General features: G+C 48.5%; 1 protein-coding gene across 3 annotated transcripts in view; it reads left to right on the top strand.

The window, feature by feature from the left end:
* The window catches only part of LOC115300910 (AP-3 complex subunit sigma-2), a 48,625-nt gene that overhangs the window by 24,841 nt on the left and 6,444 nt on the right, over window positions 1-17,340 (top strand). The window lies entirely within an intron of this gene.

The following is a 17,340-nucleotide window of genomic DNA, read 5'->3' as shown; positions in this document are numbered from 1 at the left end:
AGCACGGGCAGTCCTCTCCGCGCAGCTTTATGGCCTGGCACGGGAACCACTAAATGCTCTCTGCTGTTCTCAGGCAGAGTCTGAGCTGGAAGCTGGGTAAATTGATAGATGGTCTGCGAAGTAGCCCCTTCACTGTCACCGGGAACTGTGATGAATGGCCGCAGCACACACGCGGGCCGAGGGAGTGTGTGCAGAGCAGAGTGTGCCTTGGGGCGCGTTCACGAGCCTGAGAGCGGACGGATCTGTGAGTTTGGTAAAAACAATACATTTGATTCTCCGTTGCTGTGAAATCTCTGTGGCCTTAGCGGTTATGACCTCCAGAAGGGACGTTCACATTCTGTAGAGAACAAATGTTGAACCTGTTTGTGACGTCAGCCAGGTGTGTGCCATGGTCCCTAGACGTTTCCAGCGGCTCCAGCAGAGGCCTGCCGGGCCCACGCCCGCTGCTCTGACCGAGAGCACTGAAGAACAGAGTCACCCTGTCAAAGCCCGGTCATGACCTAAGTGAAGCCCTTCAGATTTTCCAAATCCACATACCCGAATTCACCCTGTACGTGTCATGTATAATGTTGGTTATGGAAGCCGCAGGAGAGGAATGGAAGGTTCTCTGACCCCCGGGCCCTAGGACTGCTGTTCCGCCTCCTGCCTACCAAGTGAGAAAGATGGATCTGTTCCCACATCTCAGCCGCCGGGCGCCCTGCTGCCTTTCTCTGTACGTGCGCACCCATGAGCACAAGCGTGCTCGGACCTAGATGGGTGACACATCTGTGTTCCGTGCTGCCCCAGCCCAAGGCTGTGTCCTGGACTGTGTGACACCCCTTCACCTGGGTGCCCTGCCACCACACCAGTCCGCTCATTCCCCCCCACCACCGCCCCCCGGGTCCACCTCCTTTCCCGCCCGCCCTTCACCCACTGACCTCTGCACCTGAGCCTCTCGGGGACATCGACTTTCTTCAAGGCCCGCAGTCTCAGGGACGTGGGCTTTACCTTCGAGCTCCAAGGGTTCGCCAGCTGGGGTCAGCTCTTCTCCCAGTATTTTCTTCAGGTCTGCTTCTTCCTTCCCCTCCCCTCCCCTCCCGATCTGCTCCCTCCCCTCCCCTCCCCTCCCCTTCCCTGAATCCGGGTAACTAACCTCTCAGCACTAGGCAGCTGCAGCAGCTGTATCCAGCCTTTCCCCAGCCTCCCTCGCTGTCCCATCTTCCACAGAAAACATTGCTCCCATTTGTCCTTTAGTCCGTATTCTTCCCTTTTGCTTCCAAAGATCTCTGGACTGTGGACCCTTGTGGCCCTTAGGCTTTCTCTGTTTTGGGATGCCAACCCCACAGGCCCCTCAGATGCGTCCTCCAGACATGCTGTGCCTGGGCAGACGCCCCCCCCCTTCACCCCGGCACCCCGAGTCCTCCCGTCAAGCTTCCCAGACCTCAAGGCCCAGTCTCTGGACTGCAGTGTGTGGTTCTCCAAGCTACTGGTCTTGCTCTGGCTCTCAAGTGTTTAGTCCTAGTTGTTTCCACTAATTGAAAACTGTTAGAATAGTGTCAGCGTGTAAGGTTTTGTTGGTTTTCTGAACAGCACAGAGTGCTCAAATACCGCTGATTGGGTGACGTGTAATAAATGTGTATCCGAATTCTGCAAATGTGGTTTTAAACATTTTCCAAAGTACTTTTCAGATGTAGTGTCTAATTAGCACAGCTAGAGGCCTCATTTTATAAACGAGATTTTAATTAGACCTTGATTTAAGGTGGATGAACTGTGCACCCTCTCGAGTTTCAAGGTTAAGAATCCCTTAAGTTAGCCGTTGCTGCCTTGGGAGATGGACAGCCTTTTCATGGACGCGTAGGAGCCCCGTATTCCTTGAGCGGGGTTCTGCCTCAAGTGGCTTTGTGGATTTCTGGGTTCCCGCTGTGTGGCTTGGGCCACCCTCTTGCAGCTGTGCCTCACTGTCTTCAGTTGTAAAACAGGGATAATACTGCATCTTATTGATTCTTAGACTCCCACTTTGGGCAGTATTCATGATTTTAACATCTCAAGTCAAGAGTTGTCTTACATCACCGGCATTTCATAGTTTAATTGGCAACATTTTTCTCTCGTGGTACATAAAATAATGCCGTGTTTTATAATCATCGGAGTCTTGGCTTTGATGATGTACGGTAACCTCCACCATTCATGGTTACTTTGAGGAGCGGAGTTTGTGATTGCCAAGCTCAGTAAATGGTGACCTTGTCTTTATTTTTACTTTTTCCTCACTGTTCTCTCTGTCTCCAACATTGTTCACTTAAATCCATCCTTTACACAACCGCCTGATGACATTAAAAATACGTTTTGACCGTTCACTTCCCTTATTTGAATTATTCAGTGGCTCTTTATCCTACATAGCAGTGATTCTTAGAGAAATGGAGGGCACACCTCACTCCCTTGCTGTCCTTAGAACCCGCGTGAATGCTAAAATGCGTGACTGGGGTGCCTGGGTGGCTCAGTTGGTTAAGGGTCCGGCTTCGGCTCAGGTCATGATCTCGTGGTTTATGGGTTCGAGCCCCACGTCGGGCTCTGTGCTGACAGCTAGCTAAGAGCCTGGAGCCTGCTTCAGAGTCTGTGTCTCCGTCTCTCTCTGACCCTCCCCTGCTCACACTGTCTCTGTCCCCCAAAAATAAAAAGCATTAAAAAATAAAAAATAAAATAAAATGCGTGACTGAGGAAGCGTGTCCTACAGATGGATTCTCGTGAGTGTGGCGAGAGTTGGGGACCGCTGCCCGACAGCTGGCGCTGAGACCCCTGCAGGTTGTTTACAGGACCGCTGACGTCTGTCCCACCCCGCCTTTCTAGCCTCCCCTCTTGCCCTTTTATGCTTTGGACTTCGTGCTACAGCAGAACTGAGCTGTTTATGGGGTATTATAGCTTCCGCAGTTTTTGAGCCAGCACGTTAAGAGCCGGAAAGGTGGAGCGGGGCCCACGGCCGGAGCAGTGCTGGGAGAAGGGGCGGGAACTGTCATCTCCTTGGGAACAGGGGTGTGGGTCCAAGCACGGCGCTGGGGGTTTTCCTTGATGGTCGGATGGATTGTGCTTCGCTTACCTGCCCGCCTGCCGTGCGGTCAGATCGGGAGGGACAGGACCCAGGGGAGACGCCAGGCGTTATTCTTTGCTCCTCCCGCGGGCACAGGCAGGGCCAGGTGATGGAAGGGGTTCCCAGCACGCTGCAGCTCTAAAAGGTTGAGAAGGTTCTGACAGTGCCTGCTGCCCCACGGCAGACTGGGCAGCTGTGCACAGCAGCGAGCTCTCTCCGCTTGGGCGAAGGGTCTGTTCTGTCTCAAGAGCTATAGAATCAATTCTTGTATCAGGAAGGAGGTTGGACAACATGACTTTTTTTGTAATTACTCTATTAACTAGTATTCATCAAGAGTTTATTTACGTTTCAGGCACATAGTAGCTACATGCTTTAAATACTATTTATTTCCTGCGTCATCTTATTTTGTCTTTAGAATAGGCCTGTCAGATGAGAACTCTAGTTCTCCCCATTTTACAGATGAGAAGACTGAGTTTAGAGGTAGAAAATCTCAGTTTCTCTAAGGTCACACGATCGTAGTAAGTAGAGACAGGATTCAGACCCTGGATCTGCTGATGGCAGAGCCCACACTCCCCCCACACTGCCCTTCGTGTCCTCTCCTGAGGTGGTGTCCTCAGTGTGGGAAGACGTGTGTCTGGGTCACGTTTTGTTAGCCGATAACTGGTCAGAGAGGATAAAATTCAGGCAGCAAGGCCCAGACCAATTTCTTTACCTGGTACCGGGCTTAGCATTTGGGACCAGTATGGCAAAACACTGGAAATAGGAAATGGAGAGTGAAACACACTAGTAAGAAAAAGTCCCCCGGGGACACCGCTTTAACATCTACGTCACAGAGCACTCTGACACACAGTAGGAGTTCTTTGGAAATAAAAACAAGGGGGGAAGAAGGACTAGCACGTAATGAATTTGCTTTGCTGCGGTCCGCTGTGCACACTCGCAGTGTGAAACATACAGCCCGCTTGTGAGGGGTCCTGTTCTTAACTGTTAGCAGAGACGGAGAATAGTTCGTGAGTTGTTGAGTGAGAGGCCACTCCATCTGCCCAGATGCCTTCTCGTCCATTTACTAGTTCAAGACCCACCCTCCTGCAAACTGCCACAGCATTTTGTACTTGGGTCACAGTACTTTCACAACCTTCCTTTAATTATAGTTAATTTTGTACATGTTTTACGTTCCTTATTTGATCCTAAGCTCTTTGAGGACGAAGTTCACGTCTTATCTTCATTTCTGCCTTCCACCTTTACCGTTCTGTGCTGTTAAGCATATTTGGAAATAGATACTGTTACGGGTCACATTCTTCTGGTGAGAATGCGTGAATGCCTTGAGCCTCACCCATCGTCTTGTGTGTAGTGGACAGTGGCCTCACATACTCGTATTTAGCTTAGACGAATTCAACTCTCACCATTTAGGAAAAGGAAGATAAAAATTCTCTTTTATTTTTGATTTTTTTTTAGAGAAGCAAGTGGGGGAGAGAGGCAGATGGAGAGAGAGACTCTTAAGCAGGCTCCACGCTCAGTGCAGAGCCCAATGTGGGGCTCGATCCCACGACCCTGGGATCATGACCTGAGCAGAAATCAAGAGTCGGATGCTTACCTGACTGAGCCACCCAGGCGCCCCTAAAAGTTTTAAATACAGGATGATTCCACCCACAACTCGACTCCATCTGTCTACACCTGGCACCAGTGTAAGTTGGATGATGTGAATCGGCTCTTCTTTGCCTCTGCTCTTGGGCACCTGTCCTGTGCGTCTCACCATCTGCTTGGTGTGATTTTAATGCCTAAAGATACAGTGCAGATTTTCAGTCTGTGTGGCCCCTAAACAAGCCGGCCACTTCAGTGAGTGCTAACTGTGCTAACTGGTTTAAAAAAAAAAAAAAAGCAGCAGTTCCCTTGGTGGAGGAGGGCTGTGTAGGCGATTTAAGGAACTTGGGGCTGTGCTTGTGCCCCTCTCTCGGCTTTACAATTAAACTTCTGCAAAATGAGATTCCACTAGATTCACTCATTTTTCATGGAAAGAATATATGGTCATGTGAGTGTGACAAAGCAAGACAGTCCAGGGCGGGGGATTGAGATTTGGGGGGCTTCGTGATGAGAAGGCATCTGGAGAAAATCGTGCAAACGTCCTGCCTCGGTGTGAAGATTACGGGAGGTCATAAAAATCATTCAGGAGGCACGAACAGCGAGGAAAAGAGACAGCTTCACAAGGCGGGCTGTTTCTGTGCTTGTCCGTCCATCCTCCCTCCCTCCCTTCCTTCTCCTTTGTTCCAGCGGAAGGGGCAGAGGAAGAGAGAATCCTAAGCAGGTTCAGTGCTCAGTGTGGAGCTCAACATGGGGCTCGATCCCACAACCCTGGGAGCATGATCTGAACCAAAATGAAGAGTCGGTTGCTCAACTGACTGAGTCACCCACGCGCCCCCCCCCCACCCGCCTGCTTTCTTTACTTTAGCAGAGCTGCTTGGGACCAGACCACCCGGTGCCCTGTCCCCAAGGGCATCTCAGTGTCAGAGTGCATTCAATATGGATGTTCACAAGCAGCACAGAGAGCTGAATTATGTTCCCGATGTTCTGTTTGAGAAATCATAGGAATGTGTAGCACACTCTTTTTCCTTTTCTTACCACTCTATGGCGAGTTTTTCACCTCATATGGCATCAACATTGTTGTTACGTGATACTCCTCTAGAGCACGATGTCTTTGGGGGTGCAGATACCTAGAGTGACGACGTGAGCCTCGCGCCTGCGTGCTGGCCCTTCCCTTGCGTCCTGACTGTCATGTATCTCACGTGGATGAGAGCGCATACACACACACAAGCTCACGTCATAAAACACATGGTGCCCTTTTTTTGTTGGCTTTCCTATTTATCTTTTTATTCCAGCCAGATGCATCAATCTACAAATTACAGATCTGGAAGTTAGTTTTCTCATCCCTGGAAACAATATGAAACCTAGGGCTCCTAGTCATGTGTTACTCATTCTGAGTCAGTTTTCCTGGGAAATCATCTGATCTTTTCAGTATTTTTTCCCCATGTAAAATAAGTTACATATTTTTTTTATTAACCGTTGAGTATATTTTCTCCATTTCGATTTCTGGCATACCAATTTATGCACGTTGTATTGCTCTTTTTTTATTTTTCTACTTTTTTGATCCCCTTTCACCCATTTGTCCCACCTCCTACTCCATCATCCCCCCTCCGCTGCCTCTGACAAACACTATCTGTTCTCTATATTTATGAGCTTTTTTTTGTTTTCAGATTCCATGTGTAAGAGATACCATACAGCACTTGTCTTTTTCTTTCTGACTTATTTCATTTAGCATAATGCCCTCAGGACCCATCCATGTTGTCATAAATGGCAAGATTTCCTTCTTTTTTGTGGTTGAATAATATTCCGCTGTGTATCTATCTTCCACATTTCTTTATCCATTCTTACGTGGATGGGCCCAGATTTTTTCCAGGTCTTGGCTATTCTAAATAATGTTGCAGTGAACAGAGAGTACCTATATCTTTTCGAGTTCATGTTTTCGTTTCCTTCCAGTAAATATCCAGAAGTGGAATTACTGGGTCATAGGGTAGTTTTGTTTTAAATGTTTTGGGGAACCTCCACACCGTTGCCCGTAGCGGCTCCAGCAGTGCGCATCCCCACCAGCAGTGCACGAGGGTTCCTTTCTCCCCACATCCTCGCCAGCGCTTCTTATTTCCTGACTTTTTGATTGTAGCCATTCTGACGGTGTGAAATGATATCCCGTGGTGGTTCTGATTTGGAGCTCCCTGATGATGGGTCACATTGAGCATCTTGTTGTACGTGTATTGGCCGTTCGTATGTCTTTGGGGAAATGTCTCTTGAGATCTTCTATACTTGTGAAGGTTTCCATTCAGATAGTTGAATGGTGACTTAATGTTTGACACTTTGACACCCTGTCTTGTCTCTCTCGCTAGAAAGTCAACTTCCCAGCGGATCTAGGTATGCCTCGTACTCGTGTGGTCCGCATTATCCGTTCCAGTTCCACCTAGTAGATACCCACCTGACAGCTGTTGCATCGAATGACCACGGGTTCATTGGTAGACAGGGAAGAGGAGAGGCAAACCGCGCAGATGAGGACAGGCAGTCCTTAGCAGGTCTCGAAACACTGATGGAACATTGGACTTTGGAGTGAAAGTAGGGATAAGAGAGAAGAAGGCGTATGTACCAGGTTTCTCGGAGGTGTTTTTATGTGCTCTTCCCCTTTACATTTATTTCTAAAACTTACCATATGGGAACTACAGACGGACTGCGTGCCAAGGTGACCCTCAAATGGTTTTCTTTTCCCCTATCAGTGCTCAGTCCGCTTAGAGCGACCTTCCAGCGGCTGCTGAGGCCACTGCCCTCCAGCATGGACCAGGACGTAGTGCAGACCTCAGCCGACCAAGAATTTCTTCCTCCTTTCCTTCTGGAGGTCTTCCCTAGGAATTAATGAAACCAGCCAAGCCAAGAAGAGGTTGAAAAGTTACCAGCACTGAGCCTTTTTTTTTAAATAAGTAATCTCTACGCCCAGTGTGAGGCTTGATGTCACAATCCCTAGATCAAGAGCCACATGCTTCTCTGACTGAGTCAGCCAGGCACCCCAGCACTTAGCTTTTAATATTGTAAAGTATATCTCTTATCAGTGGTTCTTTCTTAAGACTTGACTATTGCAATATTGGTATCCTCCTGTGACAGTGTTCTTTTGTATTTAATTAGTGCTTTACTGTCTGCTGTGTGGTAACAAGGTTGTTTTTAGAAAGATATGAAAATGGGGCTAGGTAGTGGGCCTGGAGCTCCTGCCTTTTGTGATACAACAGGCTGGGGCGCCTGGGTGGCTCAGTCGGTTAAGCGTCCGGCTTCGGCTCAGGTCATGATCTCGCGGTTCGTGGGTTCAAGCCCCACATCCGGCTCTGTGCTGACAGCTAGCTCAGAGCCTGGAGCCTGCTTCCGATTCTGTGACTCCCTCTCTCTCTCTCTGACCCTCCCCTGCTCGTGCTGTCTCTCTCTGTCTCTCAAAAATAAAAATTAAAAAAAAGAAAAGCGTGATACGACAGGCTTTTGTGCTCCAGTGCAACCATCTGGCAGGGGTTGATCTAGTCTAGAAGCTTCTGTGGGTGTGATTAAGCTTGGAGTGTGATGTGTCTTAATGTGCCACTGGTGTCTCGGATCTCACCGACCCTCTGCCCGAGGAGTCGTGCTAGAGGTCCCTGCCATCCCGGCATGGCACTGCAGTTTATGACAGACACGGTATTGGGCACCTGGGTGGCTCAGTGTTGTTGAGTGTCCCGCTCTTGGTTTTGGCTCAAGTCATGATCTCGCGTTTCATGGATTCAAGTCGGGCTCTGTGCTGATGGTGCCATGGAAGCTGCTTGAGATTCTCTCTCCCTCTCTCTCCTCCCCTCTCCCCCTTGCACTGGCTTACTTTCTCTCAAAATAGGTAAAAAAAAAAAAAAAGTATATTAAAACGAACCAGCAGTATTCATGATCGATAGCTACAGATGCAGGCGCTCAGTGGTACCGCACTCCGGTGGCACATGGATGCAGTCGCTTTGGCTGTGAGCTGCTAGCACGAACCTTACTTATTATCTCTGTAGAAAAACTTATCATAAGTGGTATATTTAAACTTACAGAACACGGCCAGTTTAAGGTCTAGAGACTGTGTTTTTACTAGAGGAAAAAGGAATGTTTGTTATCTTCAGGCTCCAGATCAGTTTGGTTTTAGTGATGGTCTCAGCTGACCTGGGTTTGGATTCAGAACTTTATGTTAACTTCAGTAAGAAAGAAAGAATCCTCTGTCCTTGGATAGGGTCGTTGAAACCGATTTGCCTCCATCCCCAGCAATCCCAGAGCTGTGTCCTAAGGAGCATCTCTATCCTTGAAGTGACACTTTTGTGTTTTCTCTTAGACTCTCAATCCTGACAAGAAACTAGCAAGTTTATTTTAACCCATCCTTACCTGTAGAGGGTGACTCTGTGTCCTGGGCAGGAGCACCTGTGTCTCGGGGCCAGGATGGGAAGCCAGGCCCGTCCGTGTCTCCTCGGAATCAGAGGAGATGCTGTCCTCCGTTCAGGCAGCACTAAGGAAGGTTGCGCCATTACCAGGCTTGGCGCTGGAGACCCAAAGGTGAATATGACGTAGATCTGCCGTCAAGGAAAATCACGGTCACACAAGTAATACCTATGACAGTGCGCTGCAGGAACTGCCCCAGCAGAATTGCCTCACCTGCCCCTGGCTGTGGGTATTCGGCCCCTCAAGTCCCGGAGGACTGTCTCTGGTTTTTACAGAACTTAAGGTTCAGCTTACAGAATGGTGGGAGGTAGTCAGGGTCAAGATTAACTCTCAGCAGAGGTGGCGGCATCGCAAGCCCTTGTTCCAGTTCGGAGAAGGGCTTTCTTTTCCATCAGGCCCGGCAGGCCTCACACTCTGCTCTGATGCCTCCCCGTCTCGTTCTCTGCCTTCTGCGCATCCTCACAGTGGGGCGGCTGGCCAAGCCCTTGCTGGCCCAGAGCCTCTGACTCCGGCTCTTGGGAGCAGGAGACCCGCACTTTCCGGAGCTCTGGACCGCACCTCAGCCCGCCCCAGATTGTTCTTCCCGTTTCATCTGTTAACAGCCTGGGTCACAGAAAAACTTCCTGGGGCAGCCTTCCGAGCCACAAACTTGTAGGTCCTCATCCTGATCAGGACACTCATAAATTTTTATTTTATTTTATTTTATTTTATTTTATTTTATTTTATTTTAGTTAGTTATTGGTAAAGCGCAAGTCAGAGAGGGGTAGAAAGAGGGGGCAGAGGATCCGAAGCGGGCTCTGTACTGACGGACTGACAGCAACGAGCCCTATGTGGTGCTCGAGCTCAGGGCCTGAGCCGAGGTTGGAGGCTCCATCGGTTGAGCCACCCAGGCACCCAGAACACTCATCACCTCTAGGGAATGCGATGGGGAAGGTCTCAGTTAACTCCTGTTCATAGAAGAGAACAGTGAGCCCAGTTAGACGCCAGAGGATCCAGTTATAGAAGCAGGCACCTTCGGGGAGGACAGTGTGGCCGCTTGCTAGAAAAGAAAAATGAGGGTCGGCTGGGTGACTCAGTCTGTTCATCATCTCACTTCGACTCAGGTCATGATGTCACAGTCCGTGGGTTCCAGCCCCTCATCGGGCTCTGTGCTGACAGCTCAGAGCCTGGAGCCTGCTTGGGATCCTGTGTCTCCCTCTCTCTCTGCCCCTCCCCTGCTCGTGCTCTGTCTCTTTCTCTCTCAAAAATGAATAAAAATTAAGCAAAAAAAATTTTTAAAGGAAAGAAAAACAAAAGAAGACTTGTCCAGCTGTGCTGGGGGAGGGTACGGAGGCTGATAGTGGGTTAGGTTACTCTCAGAGGGACAGACATTATTCTGGGGATTACAGTTAATCTTGAACAATGCAGGGTTAGGGGCACCAAGCCCCAGCACAAGAATCCACATATAACTTCTGATTCCCCCAGAACTTAACTACTGATAGCTATCTGCTGACCAGAAGCCTTACCGATAACATGAAAGCTGATTAAAACATATTTTGTATGTTATATGTATTCTACACTGTATTCTTACAATAGAATAAACCAGAGAAGCGAAAGTGTTGTTAAGAACACCATAAGGGGGGCGCTTGGGGGGCTCAGTGGTTAAGTGTTCTACTTCGGCTCAGGTCATGATCTCACAGTTTGTGGGTTCGAGCCCTGCATCAGGCTCTGTGCTGACCGCTCAGAGCCTGGAGCCTGTCTTCAGATTCTGTGTCTCCTTCTCTCTCTGACCCTCCCCTGCTTATGCTGTCTCTCGCTGTCTCTCAAAAATAAAAAGTAAAAAACATTAAAAAAAATCATAAGGAAGGGGCTTCTGGGTGGCTCAGTCAATTGAGCATCCAAAGGGAGCCCACCTTGGGTCCTTTGTCCCCCCGCCTTTGCCCTTTTCCCACTCACTCTCCCTCTCTCTCTCTCTTTCAAAAATAAACATTTTAAAAAATAAAAATAAATGTTTAAAAAATCATAAGGAAGAAAATACACTTGTAGTACTGGGCTATATTTATCAAAAAAAATCTGTATGTCCGTGGACCCGTGTAGCTCAACCCTGGTGCTCAAGGGTCAACTGTATTTTTTTTTATTGTTTTGAGAGATTTTGAGAGAAAAATTTAAATAGGACAGAATTTTAAACACCAACCATTTGCTCATTAAAGCCTGGCCATAAGTGTATATCTCTTTGATCTTATAAAATATGTTTCTGCCCAGCGTTTTACCTGTTAAGATTTCAGATTTGTTGCCCTAAGTATTTTCTCTGTTGCCTTCCTGTTACAGCAAGTTGACTCATTGGTTTATTGGGGTTATCTTAATCTTTATGTCCAGATGAAACTTTTCCTGGGTGTCAGCTTATTACCATCGGATTTGCCGAGAACTAATTCTCTTAACACATGCTTCTGAATAAATCTTGCTATTGTCATTGTTTTAGTTGGTTGCCAAAATTGCAAAAAGCTGTGAGTTGTAGTTACTTGCTAATTCATATTTGTTCAGTGCACATAATGTTAGGCTGGGTTTAGGACTCTTGAGGACCTTTATTTCTTTGCTTTCTTCTACTGTGGTTTTTATGGCCCCCTACGTGGCTTAGATTTTAGAATTCCTTTGTTCTCTGAGGAGCTCACCTACACGTCTGCTACACGTCGAGGTCAGTCCATCAGTTAACTCTTGTCTTTTAATTCTTTGTGGTCTGACTGTAGTTTTTTTAGGTACGTGAGTTTGGTAATGATTCTTCTTCCTTTTTTATTCAAGTGTGATTAACAATACAGGGTTACATTAATTTCAGTTGTACAGTGTATTGATTCAGCAGTTCTGTACATTGCTCCGCGCTTCCCACGATGAGTGTGCACTTCACCCCGTGTCTCCCTCACCCTCCCACTGCCAGCCTCCCCGGCAACCATCAGTTTATTCCCTGTGTTTCAGAGTCTGGTTTTTGTCTGTCTCTTTTTTTTCCCTTGTTCATCTGTTTTGTATCTTAAATTCCACATGTGATTGAAATCACATGGTATTTCTCTTTCTCTGACTTACTACACTTAGCATTATACCCTCTGGGTCCACTCATGTCATGGCAGTGGCAAGCGGTCCTTCATTTTTATTGCTGAGTCACACTTGTGTGTGTGTGTGTGTGGTACTGACTCTTGGCTGCCTTCTGTATACACGCAGGCTCAGCAGCCTCCAGGTTTCACACGTCCCCTTGGTCTCCGCTGGAAGAAATGTTAGAAATGTTATTTATCTTTCACGGTGCACTTCACCTTCAGTGGAAGGGGTCTTCACGGACTTGCTGGGTTAACGTGGGCAGCCGGCATGCTGACCCTTGGCTGCTCGCTCTTTGCTCACCTACCACACGCGAGTCACTATGCTGACCAAAGGTCGGCTGTGCTATCTTTAGACCTGTTGATGCCTGTCAAACTGGTGTTGAACTTAATGTAACTTAATCACATACAAATAACCGGTAATGAGAAAAGAGAATTGTTCTCTGAAAACTAAGGTGAATGCTTTGGAAAGGGAAGTTACTTTAAAAAGGCAACGAAGTTGAGTTAGGCTTGGATAAAGCTAAATATAGAGGATTAGAGGTGGAGGCTCCGAAAAACCTAGAAGCAGTCTGTACTTACAGCGTCACGGGAGTCCGAGTTCTCCCTGTATGCCTTAGAGAACCTGGAAATTGTAGATGTTGCACTGTGGGTGAATTTTCTGCAAGGAAAGGGGCACAGGACTGTGGTCAGCAGGGAAGATCTTGTTGGCCCCAAACCACAAGTTTGGTGGCTCTCAAAGGATTGTTTCTAGCAAGTGACTGTGGGCTTGGCTACGGCAGGGGTGGGAGGATCACAATAAAAGTCGTGATAACTAGGTCTTTGTTGCGTGTTAAAGGACACCCACTGACTCTGAGTTCCTGAGAATGAGGAAGTCAGGGTTCCCATACCTTCTTCCTCCCCACCCACCTTGTCTTCCCAATTTTCCGAGAGCTGTAACTTTCTTTCGTGGTCAGGCACGTAGCATTGGCTTCTGTTGTCGCTCTAATCCTGTGAGCAGACTCCTGTGAGCAGACTCCGTGCCCCCCGCCGGGCTCTCTGCCGTCACCCCTTGGCTGGCGATTTCTCAAGGAAGACTCATAGGAACAGAGTTTCCATTCTGTTACTGCTGACTGGGTATAAAATCCTTGGGTTACACTTTCTCTCTTTGGGAATTTTGCAGGCATCACATCTTTTTTCTGCTAGGATTGGATATTACTGTGGAAATTTTCAAGATTTTGCCCCTCTCTTAAATAATTTGATCTTTTTGCCTCATTGAAGAAGTCCAGAAATCTTACTGTGAGGGCCCGTCTTGGCGTTGACTGTTGTGGGTCAGTTTTCCCCGGGATACAGTGTGGCCTTCAGTCTGTGGACCCTCTTTTGTCCCAGGAGCATCTTGAATCACACCTCTTCTCCTGCGTGTTTGCTCCGCGCCCCGGTTTCCCTTTTTGCATCTGCCACGTGTCCTTTGCCGGCTTCTCCAGCTCCCCTTTTTCTCTCTATTCCTTTTAACCCCTTTTCCGTTTCACTGTGCCTGCTGTTTTCCATTCCCCTCTCTCCCGTTCCTTACCCCGCTGTCGGGTATGTCTCTTCTCCCTTTGCTGCCCGCCAGGATCGCCCTCGCTTCTGCCCTGTTTCCTCCCACATCCCCCCCCCCCCCCAGCGGGCCGCTCCATTGTTTCCAAATGGGGCGGGACATCCCAGGTCTGCAGGTGAGGGGCGGGGGCCATCTGTACACGTGTTCTCCTCCAGCCCCCAGAGAAATGGCTGCTCGGTCGCCACCTTAAGGTGACTCTTACAGTTTGTTCTTGTTGCATCTTTGTATACGTCCTGTGTAGCTTTCATCCTCACCAGTCCTCTTCGCAGGGGGGTTTCTCAGTGACTAGCTGTTTGCAGGGTGCTCAGTGCAGGAGGCACCAAGTCTGTGTTCCAGGCTCACTGCAGTCATTGTCCCGATCCAGGTTCAGGGTGAGTCCTTTTACCCTGTCTCCATCCAGCCAGTAGAGAGAGGCCTCTGCCAGCTTTCCCACGCTGCAGACGCCGCCACGGAGATGAGCTCTGGGAGGGAACACGGCTGGCTTGTGTGGCTCCGCCTGTACTTCCGGCTCCGGGTCCGTGGGCATGCCTGCCTCCCCAGCGAGCAGTCTGTTCGGTCCCAGAGCGCGTGTCCTTTCCCCACAGGAAGTATATTTTGGCAGATCTTTGTCTCCAGCTCCTGTGTCCCTCTCCGCAGTATCCTTTCTTTTCTTTATCTAAAGGAAAGGAGCCTTGCTTGAGCTCCTTGCTTTTGACAGCTTTCCTAGCTGTTTTAGGGTCTGGGATTTGTGTTGTCTTCCAGTTTTGTTAAAAATGCAGTTTGCATGTTTATTTATTCCTCCTTTTTACACTTAGAACACATCTGGAGTGGCATTTTAAAATTATGACTTCATGATGCAATATTCAGATCAAAAGTCGTAACTAACATTTGCTGTGGTCCAGTTGCTGGGCCCTGTGACACACCTTCTCCGTCGGGCCTCCACCAGCACGTGGCCATCCGTCTTCTAAGCACCTGCAGCCAAGGAATATGCTGCTCAGACTTAAGGAAAGCCCTTTCGTTCAGTCAGCATGCCTGCTGCTCACTGGGCCTTGGGGATAAAGCCCAGAGGATCTTTGATACGCCAAAGGCAAGTCTTAAAATGATCCCACGTGGACCAGGGGTAAGGGGTGAGCAGGTGGGAGACACAGCTTGGGATTTTGAGGAGCCGTGGTGGAAAGTGCGGAGCATGAGCTCTGGAGCCAGACGGACCTGGACTCAGTGCTCTGTTCTGCTACTAATATATGTGGCCTCGGGATAGTTTATTGCCTTTTCCATGTATCAGTTTCCTCATATATAAAATGAAGATCATATTACCTATCACAGATGGATATTACTAATTTTTTTTAACATTTATTTATTTTTTTTTTTTAATTTTTTTATGTCTTTTATTTATTTTTGAGGGACAGAGAGAGACAGTGCGAGCAGGGGAGAGTCAGAGAGAGGGAGACACAGAACCTGAAGCAGGCTCCAGGCTCTGAGCTAGCTGTCAGCACAGAGCCCGACGCGGGGCTCGAACCCACAACGGTGAGATCTTGACCTGAGCCGAAGCCGGCCGCTCAACCGACTGAGCCACCCAGGCGCCCCAGCATTTATTTATTTTTGAGAAAGAGAGAGACAGAGTGCGAGCAGGAGAAGGGCAGAGAGAGAGGGAGACACAGAATAGAAAGCAGGCTCCAGGCTCCAACCTGTCAGCACAAAGCCCAACGCGAAGCTCGAACTCACGAAATGTAAGATCATGACCTGAGCCGAAGTCCGACGCTCAACTGACTAAGCCGCCCAGGTGCCCCAGATATTTCTTAGTTTAAAGTAAGGCCCATGTAAAGTGCCCATAATAGAGTCAACGTTCAATGAATACTACTTCCTCCCATGAAGGAGCTCACTGAACAGAAGAGTAAGATACTAGGAATACTGGTGTGGACACTTCTATTCTTTTTAGTTGTGGTAAATTTTACATAACATAAAGTTTTCCATCGTCATCTGTAAGTGCACACTTGAGTCGTGTTAAGGACATCCACGTGGCCATGCAGTGCTTCTCCGGAACTATCTTCATGCTGCAAATCTGAGCTCTCTTCCCGTTAAACAGCAGGCGCCCCCTCCTCCCTCCACCCAGACAGCCCCTTTCTACTTCCTGCCTCCGGTTTTGGCGACAGGTACTTCGTATAAAGAAATCGTGCCATATTTGTCCTTTTGTTTCTGGCTTATTTCACTTAGTGTAATGGCTTCAGGGTTCATCCGAGTTGTAGCGTGTATCTGGGAGGCACCTGGGTGGCTCAGTTGGTTAAACTGTGTTGTAGCGTGTGTCTGAGTGTTTTTTTTAAGGCTGAATAACATACCTTTGTAAGTCTGTATCACATTTATCCATCCTGCCATCGATGGGCACTTGAGTTGCTTCTACCTTTTGGTTATTTTTATGGAGATAGGTGTAGAAACATCTTTTTGGATCCTTGGTTTATATCTTTTAAGTATATACCCAGATGTGGGATTGTTTGGTAATATGGTTCTTCTGTTGTTTAAAGTTTTCTTGAGAAACCACCAGACCCCTTTCAGGGGTTGATTCTTTCTTCCTCTTCCTTTTCTTCTCTTTCTTCTTCTTCTTCTTCTTCTTCTTTTTTTTTTTTTTTGAGAGGCACTCAGGTGCAAGCTGGGGAGGGATGGGGGGCGGTGAGGAGAGAGAGACTCCCAAGCAGGCTCCATGCTCAGCACAGGGTCTGATGCGGGGCTCGATCTCACAACTATGAATACATGACCTGAGCCAAAATCAGGACTCGGATGCTTAACCGACTGAGCCACCGAGGCTCCCCCAGAAGCTGATTTCTTGATGGGGAAGTATAAACAGTGTCGTTCCCAATGAAGAATTTTAAGACTGTTATCATTTAACATTTTGTAAATTACCCACATTTGAGAGGTTTACCGTTAAATCTCCATTTGCATTTAAATAACGAAGTGATTCCTCTTGTCCAACATGTAAGAATGCCACAAGTGTGTATGTGTAGACAGGAAGGTGGTTGATAAAGCTCAGTGTGGGTGAATGGGCTTTATTTGTGTGTAAACCTACGCTCTTATTACGCCCCCTCCCTCCACGGGCAGAGTAGGAAGAAGTGCTGTGCCAGAGAGTTTAACGTGTCATACACGCACACGGACAAGCACAGACACACGGACCTGTCTTTGGTCTGGACTCTTCATTGCCTTGGGCTCACATCCTCCACAGTCCCGTCTAGACGCCAGACCAATGGGGCTTGGCTGTGGGCGGTTTCACCAGGAGACATTTGTGGCTGCCCCAGCTGGAGGGATGCCCTGGTGAGCAGAGCGCAGGGGTGCCGCGAAACAGGCTACCGCACACAGGACAGACCCCCTTCCCCCAGCAGAAAATTACCCAGCCCCAAATGGCAGGAGTGCTCAAACTTCAGACCCAGACCACTTTGTCAGCCGGTTCAGCGTGACTACTTGCTGGGCGCCAGGCCCACGTGCGGGCTTGGGTCCCTCCAGCCGAGTGTCTGAGCCGCCGTGCGGACTCCAGCACTGCACCCCACGGCCGTAGAAACCCCCAGAAGGGCGGGCCATGGGCATCCGCTGCGCTCTGTAAGGGATGGTGCTGCTCCTTTCAGATCACATCCTATCAACTTGGCCATCAAGGTGCCACCTTCATTGTTAATTAAGTGCGAGAAGGAAGA

Source organism: Suricata suricatta, chromosome 9 (genome assembly GCF_006229205.1).
Source record: "Suricata suricatta isolate VVHF042 chromosome 9, meerkat_22Aug2017_6uvM2_HiC, whole genome shotgun sequence".
Lineage (NCBI taxonomy): Eukaryota > Metazoa > Chordata > Mammalia > Carnivora > Herpestidae > Suricata > Suricata suricatta.
This window is presented reverse-complemented; position numbering and strand designations above follow the sequence as displayed.